The sequence below is a fragment of the Mustela lutreola genome, chromosome 5, assembly GCF_030435805.1.
Source record: "Mustela lutreola isolate mMusLut2 chromosome 5, mMusLut2.pri, whole genome shotgun sequence".
NCBI classification, from domain to species: domain Eukaryota; kingdom Metazoa; phylum Chordata; class Mammalia; order Carnivora; family Mustelidae; genus Mustela; species Mustela lutreola.
The window spans coordinates 58,284,296-58,298,132 of record NC_081294.1 but is presented as its reverse complement, the minus strand read 5'-3'; the positions used below and the strand labels follow the sequence as shown (position 1 = coordinate 58,298,132).

The window sequence follows — 13,837 nt, the reverse complement described above, 5'->3', positions numbered from 1 at the left end:
CTGGCAAGGGAGAGGAGAAACAGACTCCATCAGCCCACCGTCCCCAAGACCTTGCAACTCCTTGCTTCTGTCAGCCTCCCTGCTCCTCTGGGCTGGCCCGACAGAGCCACAGACTTCGCCCTGGCCCCGGCTCTGCTGTCCCCATGGTCCCTGTTGTCCCAGGAAGGTGACTGGATTAGATCACCCAGGAGCGAGGTGGGGAATCTGCATTCTGGTCCCAGCTTTGCCACGAATTTGGAAATGATTTGACCAAGTCATCTTCCTTCTTTGGGCCTCTGTTGCTGGATCTCTGGGGGGTTTGAGGAAAAGGGTTCAAATGTCAAGTCTTGTTTCTGGACTCAGACTCTAGTCCTCTCTAGCTCCTTCATCTGCAACCCACCTGCCCACCCCACCCCCATTCTTCATTCGGGGTCTATCCCATGTTTGTCACGCCCACTAGTCCTCTGGAAAGCTGGCTTACAGCAGCATCTAGAATAGCAGATGTCCTATCTCTATGAATTTGGCCAAAAGAAGTATTTATTTTCCTCCTGAGCAGGTCCCCAAATGCCTACACCCACCACTGTCCTTCCCTAAACAATCCAGACCAAACCGATCTTTTTAGTAATAACCACCCTCTAAGACCCCATTTTGGTGGGCAGTGGTGGTAATTACCCACTTGGTGGCTAAGTGAGAAGACAAATCATCCAACCAAATGAATTAAGGGCTGTGAAGCCTGGAAAAGAGCACAAGCCATCAGTCAAACATTTCAGCCAGTGGGTCTGAGCCCGTGGGTCTGAGCAGCCCCTCTGGAAAGCCTTTGGTTTCTCCCATTGCGGACTCTGCTTAAAATACACATTCAGATGTTCTCCCTCTCCTGTGTGTTCCCACCCCTTCCCAATCCTGGAAAACCAGAAGGCTCTGTTTCATCACTCTTTGGATAGAGTGGCAAGCTGAGGTACAACAGGAGAGGAAGAGAAAGAACTGGATGGGGTCTCAGAGTTCTGATGAAGACCTTCCCTCCAGGCCTCGGGAAACTACCCTCTCTCTTATGCTGTGCAATCTCCTTTTCTATCCCCACTCCAAATCAGACTTAAAGAAAAATATATGGGGGGAGAAAGAAACACTGAAAGGGCCCCTGCGGACAGGACGCGGTAAGTTCATGTGCCATCATATATCCAAGTCAGGCAGGCTGCGAAAAGTACCTCCTGACTGAATAAATGAGAATCCAAAAGCTTCCGTTAGTCAGTAATTCACTGTTGTATTGTGGGAGTCGATGACGATGAAGCCAGAGGGATCTAGGATATGCAACAGACTCTGCTCCATAGAGGAAGGATTCAGTGAGCATCCCTTAGGGTGGTGTGTGGGTTTGGCAACTTAATCTCTTTGAGCTTCAGTTTTTTATTTTTAATTTTTTTTTTTAGAGAGGTTGGAGGGATGGGGCAGAGGGAAAGGGAGAGAGAGAACCTCAAGCAGGCTCCATGCTGAGTGCAGAGCCTGATGCGGGGCTTGATCTTATGACCCTGAGCTCATGCATAAGCCAAAATCTAGAGTTGAATGCCTAACTGACTGAGCCATCCAGGTGCCCCACGCCCCCCTTTCTTTTTTAAAGATTTATTTATTTGGGGGAGAGAGAAGAGAGAGAGAGAGAATGTGACTGAGGTCAGGGGAGAGGGGCAGAGGGAGAGAAAGAGAAGCAGACTCCCTGCTGAGTGTAGAGCCCCAGGCACGGTTTGATCTCATGACCATGACCTGAGCTAAAATCAAGAGTCAGACACTTAACCAAAGGAGCCACCCAGGTGCCCCTGAGTCTCAGTATCTTTATCTGAGAAGTGGGGATAATAGTAGCAACTGTCCAGATTGTTGGTTAGGTTAAAGAATGTCGTGTTTTAGGAACATGTAGCACAGATCCTGGTAGGAATGAGTGCTCAGAAAACACTACTGTTATCTCCATTTCCCAGAAGGGGAGACTGAGGCTGAAAAAGACAAAATAACATTCTCCAAGTCAGTGACAAGTCTGGGACTTCAAATCGGTCTCCAGTGCTCCTGTTGTGAGCTACAGGGTTCTCTCGAAAGCTGACATTCTCCGTGTACCTCCCGAGTCCTGTGGAAAATCATAAGCCACTGTAGAATCAAAGGGGGAAAAATGGAGAAGACACACAGGGGATGAGGACCTCCCTCCACAAAGAAGGCTCTTCATTCAGGCACACCTGTGTCAGTTTGGATAAAGTTCCTGCAAAGCTGTCTTCAGCCCACGCCACCATCCCCCATGCCCTGCACAGACTTCAGAAACTAAAGGCCACGTGCCACAGTGCCTCCCCATCCTCAAACTTCACCAGGTGGTTTGTTTCCTCTTCCTTATGGAGAATGAAGATCAGTGACCACCAGGAATCTAATCTCCTCCAACATCATTTTATACAGTAAATCTCTGAGAGTCTCTGAAAACTCCACACACGGGCATACCCTTCCACAGGGAGTCACTGTATTACTGAGGACAGAAAGATCTGGGAGGGAGCAGGAATGCACCAGTCAGACCTTCCTTTCTGGCTCATTCCTCTTCCCGCTCTCTGCCCTGAAACCTCTGCCTGCCAGCCCGGCTGCACACATATGAATTCTCTCTCTCTCTCTTTTAAAAGATTTTATTTATTTCTTTGGCAGAGAGAGCACAAGCAGTGGGAGCAGCCAAGGGAGAGGGAGAAGCAGGGCTTCTACCCGCTAAACAGATAGACCAATGCAGGGCTCAATCCCAGGGATCACGACCTGAGCTGAAGGCAGGTGCTTAACTGACTGAGCCACACAGGCATACCCACAGAAATATGAATCTTATTACATATACTGTCTGTAATCCAGAAAACCAAGAAGATATGCCCCTTCTGACAGGTCCCCTGGATCAGCACCTTTCATAATTCTTCCCTGGGGATCAATTAAGTGGTTTCATCCAATGGTGCATCTAAGCAAGAGATCCCTGGGTCCCCCACAACAGGTGCTCAATAAATATTTGCGGAATGGGTGACTATGATAATGAATATGTAGGAATGACAAATAATGATGTATTGTTCTATATGTTGCTAATATGGGAGGATGATCTCATATATTATGAGAAAAACAACACGGAAGAGAAAATCTACAGGATACTGTTATCATATATTTTGCCTACAAATCCGTGTGTGTGTGTGTGTGTGTGTGTGTGTAGAAGAGAAACTGGGTGCTTGCTTCAGCAGCACATAAAGAAGGGAAACTGGAAAGATGTACATTAAAATGTCATCTTGGTACATGGTTTCTAATGTAATTGTTTTTACTAATTTCTCTGTAATGTTCATATATCAGTATAATTAAAATATTTAATAATGGCTAAATGTAGGCCTAGAAAGCGAGTTATATATATCATGTTCTCTCTCTCTGGGTAGCAGGCACTCTTACTCCATTTTACAAATGAGAAAATGTGCCCAGTACCACACAGTTAGTAAACCCTAGAAGGATCACCTAAAGCCACCTACTTGATTCCCAAACCAGAGCTTTGTGAACATGAATGAACAAGACCGAGTGAGTCTCACAGCAACCTGGAGCACAGAGTAAGCTCCAGATACAGGTAATGACAGATGCCAGTCTGCAGGCGAAGGGCCCTGGAGCTTTCGCACATTTGCACCTTCGGTCATCAGTGTCTTGGTACAAAGATGTTCAATACACTTGGATCATGCAGAGCTGCTTGACGAAAAGAAAATCAAATGTTTCAAAGTCACCCAAGTCACCAATGCCACTAATTCACTGAACTCTCTCAGTGGGGAGGGGGACTGGAGATGGGCAGGTCTGAAACACCAAAATGCATCACTTTTCCAGAAAACCCTGAATTCCGCTGATGGTTCCGGCCTTCGACACGGGGAAGTCAGAAGTGAGATGAACATCAGCTACAAGGTTCAGTAATGTGACTGTCTTAAGACCACCCCACTGAGATGCCGACTTCCACATGCAGTGAACACAGCGTGCCCATCGGGGTAGAGAAGAGTGAGTCAAGAGGACCCGGCGTTGGAAGGAGCGGGCCCGAGGAGGAGGGGGGCTCTGGTTTGATATTCAGGGTTCCCCTCTGATGCAACCTTGGGGGAAAAGCCAGAGGGCTGAGAGCCTAGCTCCCAGAGCTCTTCCATGGGAAAGAGAAAACGCTTCTATGGGAAGACTATGCAACTTACAAGAAATCTGGACAGCAAGATTCTCTCTGGAACAAATGCCAAGAGGGAGATGAATTATTCAGTGTGCAGCAATGTGTCATTCAGAGAATCAGGATGAAGAGAAGTGATTTTAGTTGCACAAAGATTTAAACACACACACACACACACACACACATATGCACGTGCAGACATTCACTCTTCCTGCCAGAGAGAACCGTCTGTTTAAACCAGTGCCCTCTGGGAAATGGTGGGTGCTTCTCTGGCCTACAATGTTTCCCCTTGGGCAAGTGCCAAGAATGTGGGCTGGGAAGAGATGTCCACTTTCAGATGCGGCCCGGACTTGGGGGCTTGCCTGGAACTCCCAACCCCCACCCTCCAGTGAAGCGATTCACCCCATTTCAAGCTTTGGAGTGGTCTCCAGCCCCCCTGTCCTGGGCTACCAAAAACCCCAATCATGAGATCAAAATGGCCCAAATGCTGGAGGGGGCAAGAGGGAGGGAAGGAAGAGTGCCAAGAGAAAACTAGTTCTGCCTCTTCTTAATTACAAATCTCTGAAGGAACACAAACATTCCTGAATGTTTCACAATAGGCCCTCCTGGAGAAGTGGCCCGGATGTGTCACCTTGGAGACAGGTAGGCTCTGCCAGGAGCACCCTATGGGGAGCACATTACAGGGACCTCACCGGCCCACCTGTCCAGGAACACAGGCTCCCTGCCCTCCTGCCACGGCGTCATGTGACAGGGGCTCCCAGATCGCTAGGGCCAGTATTCGGTATTCAGATGCTGCATCCTTTCTGAGCAAGGCAGCTCAGAGAAGGAACGGAAGACCTCTTGCCAAGTCTAACACTGGGTGGTGATTCCCTGGGGACTGAGGAACGAGTAACCTATCTTTCATGTTCCTACTGCTTCCCCAGCGATCTGAATGCTTCCCACAGCAACCTCTTTATCGCTGTCCAGCAGGATGCTGGCCCCGGGAGTGAGCTCTCTTCGAAGGACAGCTGGGCGGGATCACTTTCTAAAGGGCCCTCCAGGCTGCAAGCCAAGAACTGTCCAAACTTTCAGCTGAACCTCTCCTCCCGCCCAGGCACAAGAAGCCCGGGCGGCAGGCTTCTCCGCCTGGGGGTGTTTCCCATGCATAGTTCCCATAGCTTCCATTGCACAACTCCGACCCCCGCAGCCTCACCTCCAGGCTGCTGCAGAACAGGGCTGCATGTCCCCTTCACCTTTGGCATGCTGAAGGCTGGGGTGGGCATTGAGAAAGTGCCATATTGGAAGTCCTCCCTTCCTTTAAGTCAGACCCGTCCAAACACCTTTATTCAGACATCTCTCCCAACCGAGGGCGTGGGGGGCAGGTGTGTGGAAAAAACAACCATCTCAGAGTTTGTGAGGAGGACTGGGCACACCGAACCCGGCTGAACCTTCATCGACGCCAACGGCAGAAGCGAACCAGATGGACAGGGACCTGCCCTGACATTCTGGTCGGGAGACACACCCCAACCAGGAAACAAGCTGCCAAAGTCCCTCATGGCAGAGATTCATGCTGTGCAGAAAAATGCCACAGGGGTGGTGGGATCAAGGGTTACGGGGGAGGGGAGAGGAAGGGAGGGAGTGTCAGAGGAAGCCTCTTGCAGGAGGCGATCATTGAGCAGAGACCCCATGGGGGGAAGCAATGGCAAGGGCTAGTTGGGGTGGGATGATGCTGGTGAGTTTGAGGGGGAAAAAGCCACCTAACACCTCTTTCTGTTGTAAGTGATGGGGTGGAGGCACAGGGACGAAGAGGACCGCCTTCCCTTGTAAGTGCCACCTCTAAACTAGGCTGCAGAAGCAGACGTAGAGAAGCTCCCTGCCTCACCCTCTGCTTTCCTTCTCTCCCCCCCACTTCCGGTAGTCCTCCAAGCAACAACCATTTACTGCAGGGACACAACAGCCTAGTCCCACACTAGACACCAGGGGGACTCTGACATTTGAATAAGCCTTATTTCTGCCTTCAAGAGCAGTGGGTCTGGCCAGGGAGCAAGGTTCACTCTTAAAACAGGCAGTGAGCCATCACCACGGCATTTGGTGACTGTATGAGGTGGCCATGCTAAGTGGGGCTGTGGACCACAGGCAATTAATTAGAGGATGTAGGGATCGTTGATAAGCTGCTAGGTCAGCCGTTCAGACGTGAAAAGGCCCAGGAGTTGGAAGACCGGAGAGAGTTAGGCAACAGGATAGTCAGGAAAGGCTGGAGGAGGAAGGAGCCCAGGCAGGAAGAAGAAGATGGTGGTCAGCTTCACAGTTGCTGAGGACGCAGACTAGCTATTACCCACAAAGGCTCAGGATCCCACGCTGTACCTCTTCCACAACCAGGGGCATGTTACATAACCTCTTTAGGAGGAGTGTCCTTCTCTGTGAAACTTGAAGTCCCGATCTCATAGGGTGTGGTGGGGATTAAAGGAAATAACCCACATAGAGTGCTCCGCGCAGAACCTGGCGCGGACGGAGCCCTGAGTAGATGCGGGTTGTTAACGGGATCTGTGGGGAGGACTTGTGTTCTGTGCACCATGAGAATCATGCCCGTCTTCCATCTCAGGGATCAGACATGTCCGTGACCCTCGGCAGCAGTACCCTTCACCCTAACAGGCTCTAGAGTCAGCCCCCTGCAACCCCATGCAGACACAGTCACTTACTCTTTGGCCTTGGGCATGAACCCTAACCTGCCCCAATCTGCTTCTTTGTCCGAAAAGTGGGGATGTTCAAATCAGCTGTGCTGAGCCCATGGCACACGGGGCTCAACCAACATTAGCTGGTATTATGAGCTGGGTTTTCTATCCTTATTTCCATGATGGGGAAACGGAGGCAAAATAAGTGTCCAGGTTAAGCACCAATACACGCCGCACTGTACTCCAGGGGCTGGCACTGCGTACACACTCCCTTTTTGGAAATTAAACCAGGAGTTGGGAAATGGCAGCCGGAGTGGGTTTGGCTCTCATAATGTGCTCTCTGGAGGAGGTGTTTACACTAGGGCCTTCTAAACTCTCGTTCTTAAGAGAACACTTCCCTCCCTCCCTCCACTCTCAAAACACCGATCTCAACATCCTGGCGTTTTTACCCCCAGACGTCTCTGCTTCCCTACTTTGGTGGGGCTGGATTATCTGGAGGCTTTCTTGGCCTGGTCACTCCCACTCCTGGAATTCTTTTATGGGGAAAACAAGAGGAGGGAGCAAACCAGAGGGAAGGTTCCAGACTGTTCTTCATGCTTCCCTCTCCTTTTTAGGCTGCCCCTTTCCCACACACACAGGTGGCTCACGCCGCTCCTAAATCTTGTCTTTACTCTGCCCTCACTGAGTTCTTGGGCCAGGCCCCTCCTCTGCTTCCATTCCCAGGTCTCTGTGTCTATCCATTCCACAACTTCTTCCAGCTCATGGACAGGGGTGAATCCATGCTGCTACCCCTCTGCATTTCACTTGCTGGGATTTAAGGTTACTGTGCTGAGAACCAGATTGTGCACTAGAGTAGGCATGGCCAACTAACAAGCGGAAGGCCAAATTCAGCCCACATTCTGCAATAGCCTGTTTGCCTATTACAGCTCTGTGTTTTGTTTTGTTTTTAAGATTTTATTTATTTATTTGACAGACAGAGATCACAAGTAGATAGAGAGGCAGGCAGAGAGAGAGAAGAGGAAGGAAGCTCCCCGCCAAGCAGAGACCCCGATGTGGGGCTCGATCCCAGGGCCCTGAGATCATGACCTGAGCTGAAGGCAGAGGCTTTAACCCACTGAGCCAGCCAGGTGCTCCGACAGCGCTGTGTTTAAAAGGAGAATTAGCATGCCTATGGTGAGCCACACTCCTGTTGCACACAGTACCCTTGCTCTATAACATGTTACTCTAACTTCTGTCTTACCTAAAGGCAGCATAGAGTAGTAGTTAAGAACACAGGGTTCTGGAGTTAGACTCCTGGCTTTGCATCCAGGCTCTGCCATTTTCGAGCTGTGCGACCTTGGGCAAGTCATTTAAACTCTCTGTAGCTCCGTTTTCAAATTTGAAAAACAGGGAAAAAAACACATTTATTAAATACTTACCGCATGCCAAGAACTTTTCCAAGCACTTTGTGGATATTAACTTACTTGACCCTAGTAACAACCCTTTTAGGTAGGTACTTTTCAGACCTGCTTCACAGTGTTGTTTGAGAACTGAATGAGGTAATGCACAAAACGGAACTTCAGAATATGTGTTGTCCAAATGAGGCCTCTGGTGCGGAGGTATTAAGAAATGATAAAACTGAGCAGGGGATTTGGAATCTGACAAATGAATGCCCTTGTTCTTCTGTTAAGAAGACTCGGGCACAGAGAGAGAAGACTTGCTCAGAGCCATGCAAGAATCCAGTGACAGGGCTGAGAATAAAGTCTGGAATCAACTCCAGGCCTGTATCACACTCATGACACCAAGAGATCAAGCCAACCCGGTGCAGAGTTCAGCTCTATAGGAAACACAGTGAGTATCTGAACATCCTGCAAGATAGAGGTACTGATAGTATTTTCTGGGCTAACTGCCCTTATGATACTGAAAGGAGAATGACCATTGGACAAGAACCTGAATGAGACTATGAAGTTCCCACTCATGAAGCGACAAGGCTGAGAGAAGGGCCCTTCCTTTGGCCCATTTCCTCATCGGAGGGTAATCTCCTGAAAGCCCAACACCCCAACAGAACAGGGCACCTGGTATGCATGTTTGTCCTGCATCCAGCTCCGCCCCACCTTCATCCTCATTCCTGAATTGAGAGTTAGGCTAAGGCAGTTCTGTGCTGTATAAAAGGGCCAGTTTCATCCTTCTTAGCTGTGTAATCTTAGTCCATTCTTTCTCCAGCTCTGAGCCCGAGTTTCCTCATAGGTATAAAGCAGTCAAGAAAATCTGCCTTGCAGGGTTCTTGCAGAGACTAAATGAATTAGTACATGGGAATGACTCAATATAGCACTTGGCATATAATGCTGGGTACAAATACAGAGCTCCCTTCTGTAGTCAGGATCTTGAGAACATTCAACTCCCAGTTTTTACTCCTTCCAGTCCCAGGAGCTAGGTTGCCAAGGGGTCTTCCCAGGTGCTGAGCTGTCCAGGAACCTCCAGCTCCAAGAGCAGAGGATTCCCCTCCCTGGAATCTGACCATTTCTCTATTCCTTGAGCTCTGACCTTCATCCTAATCATGCAGGCCTGAGGAGCTGGTCCTCCTAGAAGGAACTGGCCATGAAGGCTACTTTGGGATCCTTCCATGACAGCACAGCTTAGAGCACTGGAAGGGGAGTGAAAAGATCTGGGTTTGAATATTGATGTTGTCATTAGAATAGCCATGCTTGTGGGCTTCCTACCCTCTCTGGGCTTCCCATCTCTAAAACAAGGGAGCTGGAATATGGTATCTCTAAGGCCCCCTTTACAGTTTTAGCCTTTATTAATCTACTGTTGGGCTACCCATCGCAAAGGTCAAGAGCATGGGAAGGTTGCAATGAAACAATAATGAGAATGTCTTTTGCTGAAAGCCAATTAAGTATGAGGCACTGGACCATATACTCTATGTAAGAGGAATCATTTCCTTTATCTCCACAACTTTTCTGTGTGTCATGTACTGCCACCTTCATTTAACCAACAGAGAAACCAATACTGTTCAGCATTGGTTATGGTATGTTACAGTAAGAACAGTAATAATAATAATAATAATAATAAACAATGCTAGACTTTGTTGAGGTTGTACAAAGTAGCAGGCACGACTCAGGCTCCCTTCCACAGACTATCTTCCAGTTATCTTAAGCAGCACATTTAAAAATATTGTTTAACATCCCTGAAGTGGGGCTGTGTGTCACCATGCTTACTGACATCTTACAACACTGTCAGCCAGCCTGCAATCCTGATGGAGATTTCCCTTCCCGTGTACAGACATCAAAGGTGTCCTGGCTTGGGATGAAATCCTAAAGACAACAGTGGCGCACTTTTAACCCCTAGGAGCCAAATGGTTGTGGGGAAGGGTTGAGGAGGCAGTGAACTGACCTGTTTAGCAACATTCCCCAAGCAGGAGTGCAAAGTAAGTAGGCTAACTCTACCTGATTGCCACGCTGGCTGCTGGCTTCAGAGCCCAGCACCAAAGCCTTTGAATTCCCCTGTGGGTCCTTTTACCAAGGCTATATCACCAACACTTTGAGGGCAACAAGGACGCTATTCAAAGCACAGACACCAATAATCCTGGGTTAAAAAGTAACTCCTAAGAATTGGATTCATGAAACTAATATAACACTGTATGTTAACCATACTGCAATTTAAATAAAATAAATGTTTATTAAAAAAGGAACTGGATTCTGAATAGGAAGATGTTTTAGGAACACTGGAGCTTTATTTTGTTTATCTAGTTGGGTTTTTTCCTTTTTGTAATGTATAAAAGCAGTATGTGAGTTAAAAGAAATCTAAGTTCACAGATACACATATGTATGTCAAAACTCATCCAGTTACACTTGTTAAATATATACAATGTAGTGTGTTTTAATAATCAATTTCTCAATAAAAACTGTCAAGAAAAAAAAAACCCATATTTGATGTACCAGAATCTTAATTTGCTTACAGTAATCTTATAAGTACTCTTATCAGCTCCATTTTCCAGATGTGCAAACTGAGGCATAAAGAGGGGACCTGACACACCCAGGAACACTTGGCCAGTTGAGAGGTAAATCCAACTGGCCTCAATTCCCAGCTCTGCCACTGAGTGACTGTGGGTGGCCAATTCCCTCTCCCATTCTGGGCCACTATTTCCCCATCCCCATCATGAAAAGATGACATAGTGATTGCTAGAGGACTTTTCAGTACTGAGTTTCTGAGACTGTCTCCAGTACTTGTCCAAGGTCACATGGCCACAATGGAGGGGATCCTCCCAGCCACCCAGATTTCCTGACCTGCCCCCTGTTTCCCACACCCATATTCATTTATTCTATGAGAACCCTTCCTGGAATCTCCTTATTGTACACAGCAGTGGTTCTCAACCTTGAGCTGCATCAGAATCCTCTGGAGGGCTTGAGAATTCACAGACAGCCAGAACTCATCCCCATACTTTCTGATTCAATAGGTTTCTGATTCTGGGTGGGGCTGAGAATTTGCTTTTGTAACAAGCTCCCTGGGGATGCTGATATTGCTGGTCCTGGCACCATGCCTAGGGCCCACTGGTGTATAATAGCATCCCCAACCTCATAACTGCAGGGACTCTAAAGAAATGCCTCTCCTTCTCTATCAAAGCTTTCAGCCTCCCCATCCTACTCTGCAGGTCCTGTCATGGTGACTCAGCCTCTCCCTGAGCACAGCCCTATAGGTAGGCTGTATCAGCCCCTTGCTAGTGTTTGCTAAGCTCCTGTCCAGAACAATGTCTTGTCTGAGGTCCCACAGCCAGTGAGCACAGAGCCAGCTTTTGGATCTGATCTGGAAACTCAGGTTCTCAACCACTTAGCTGCTGTATATGTAGAAGGCCCTCAGTGAGGATCATTTTCTTTCTGGTTCATTTCACATTAAACAGCCCCCTTCCCTTTGCATCCATTTGCAGACGGAAGGTCAAGCAGGGCTGGGGCCTGGGGCAGGGGCAGGGGCAGTCAACAGTTCCTGGACTACAGACTCTACAGGACCTTGGTCCTGCAGGTGCAGGACTAGACCACAAAGCCCAGTGGCACCATCTCTCCAATCATCAGGGGTCTTCTGGTGTCATCTGTGTCTTCAGATAGACACCTGTCAACTTGGGCTGTAACTCACACAACCTCCATCAGGCCAGGCCCTGTGTATCTTGCTACCTCTTGCTGCTGCCATATGCATTTATCAGGGGCTCCAAACACCTGGCTTCCAATTCGCCCTCTTCTCCAGGCCTTTCCACCAGAACCACTGGAAGAAGCCTTTTCAAAGCTGGGCCACACATTTCACACTAGAGGTGACCTGCCAAAGCCCTGGAAGGAAGGACACTGTCCTCCCTCACTCCCCTCCGACCACCACTATGGGCCCCAGGGTCAGGGTGGTTTCCTGGGTTGCCTAGGTGGGCAACCCAGGCAGATAAGGGCCTTCCTGATATCTTTCTTTGACACTGCAACTGGCTGCTCTAGGGAAGCACGAGTCAGCACAATCCGGTTGCGTCCTAGAATCTGAAATGCTGCAGACACCCAAGTGTTCACGAATTGCATCACAGGGCGCAGACTGATCTAGTCCAGAAGCTCACCTTGTCTGCTCCTCTCACTGCTACTTCCTTATTTTCCAAGATCACCGAGCCCTAGAGTACCTGACTACAAAGGATCTCTGCACAGGAGTTGAAAAGGGAATGGCTTTCACCTCTGAGAAATAGGACTTTCTTTAAGGGCCTATTTTCCTCCCATCGTTTCTTTTTAAAGAAGAAAATAAATAGAATGTGTCATTCCCTGAAGGGAAAGCCCCACCTGCAAGTCAACATTAAACACCGAAGTGTGCTGCGCTGAAGACAGCCGAATTAAAGTCAGCAGTGAAACAAGTAAGCAATTAAAACAGCTATTTCAGGAAGCCCTGGAAAGCAGCAGATACAATATGAATTATTCATTCATTCTGCCAGGATGACTTCTGGGCATTGTCTTCTGTGCTCTGTTCTCTTACTCTTGTGCATGCCGCCATTCATGCACAGAGAAGGGACACAACACCCCGGCCCTGGGACACGGGTGCCTGCATGCACGCGCGCACACACACCCCGCAAGGAGGCCAGGTGGGCACTCCAGATGGTGAGCCACACGGAAAAGAAACCCACAGGTTGGCAGGCGCCTTCAGCTGCAGTGCCAGGGGAGAAGGTATGACTAGCCAACTGGCCCAAGAGAATTGTGGAGGGAGAAAGGGAGAGGGAGAGAGGTATCACGGAAGATTACCTGCACGGTGCAGAAGAGACTATGTAGAGTGTTTTTAATATCCCACAAACTTCCTACCTGCTCTGGGATTGATCTCGGAGCTTGAGAGGCAAGGGGAGGGATCTGGGACATCAGCTGATCTCCACACTGGGCCTGCCTGAGCTCTGGACATCAAAGGGTGTGTCCAGCAGAATTGGTGGAAGGGCCCCATCTGGATTCTGAAGTCATCAGGCCTCCTAGCCGCCTGACTGTGGGAGAAGCTCTGCTACATATCTTATATCCATCCAGGTGACCTTGGTCAAGACCCCTCCCCTCCTCGGGTCTCTGCTTCCCCCTGAAACAAGGAGGATGGACTCCATCTCAACCAATTCTTCCAGATCCGACATTTCATGGTGCCATTTTGTCATGAAAATCTAGAGTGTGAAGGATGCCTCCCATACTCCTCTGTAGGGACCCAATGTCAAAACCCTCAGAGAATAATAATACCAGCACACGTGCTGTTCCTTACATGTATGCCATTGGCATTAAGTTCTCACAGCAAGCCATGTAAGCAGCTCCTATGTTCATCCCCTAGCATAAACCAGTGGAGCCTTCGAGAATGATACTGAGTTGCCCAAGGTTGCTCAGCTGATAAGAGGCAGATTAAGGATTTGAATTTAGATCTTAGCAACTATTCAAAAACTGAGTAGAAATTGCTGACTACACCATTGGGTGGCCAGAAGAGGGGATTTTTTAAATACCATGGAATTTAAAACTACTTCCTAGAAGTTTAAACCAGAAAGTCAGGGAAGAAGGGAAAACCGGGGGTGGGGAGGAATATTTTTATCCCCAGCTACAAACTGGACATTAGG

The 13,837-nt window shown here is 48.6% G+C and overlaps 1 protein-coding gene across 3 annotated transcripts in view; it reads right to left on the bottom strand.

Moving 5' to 3' along the window:
- WWC1 (WW and C2 domain containing 1) overlaps positions 1–13,837 on the bottom strand; it is a 151,648-nt gene that overhangs the window by 78,375 nt on the left and 59,436 nt on the right. The window lies entirely within an intron of this gene.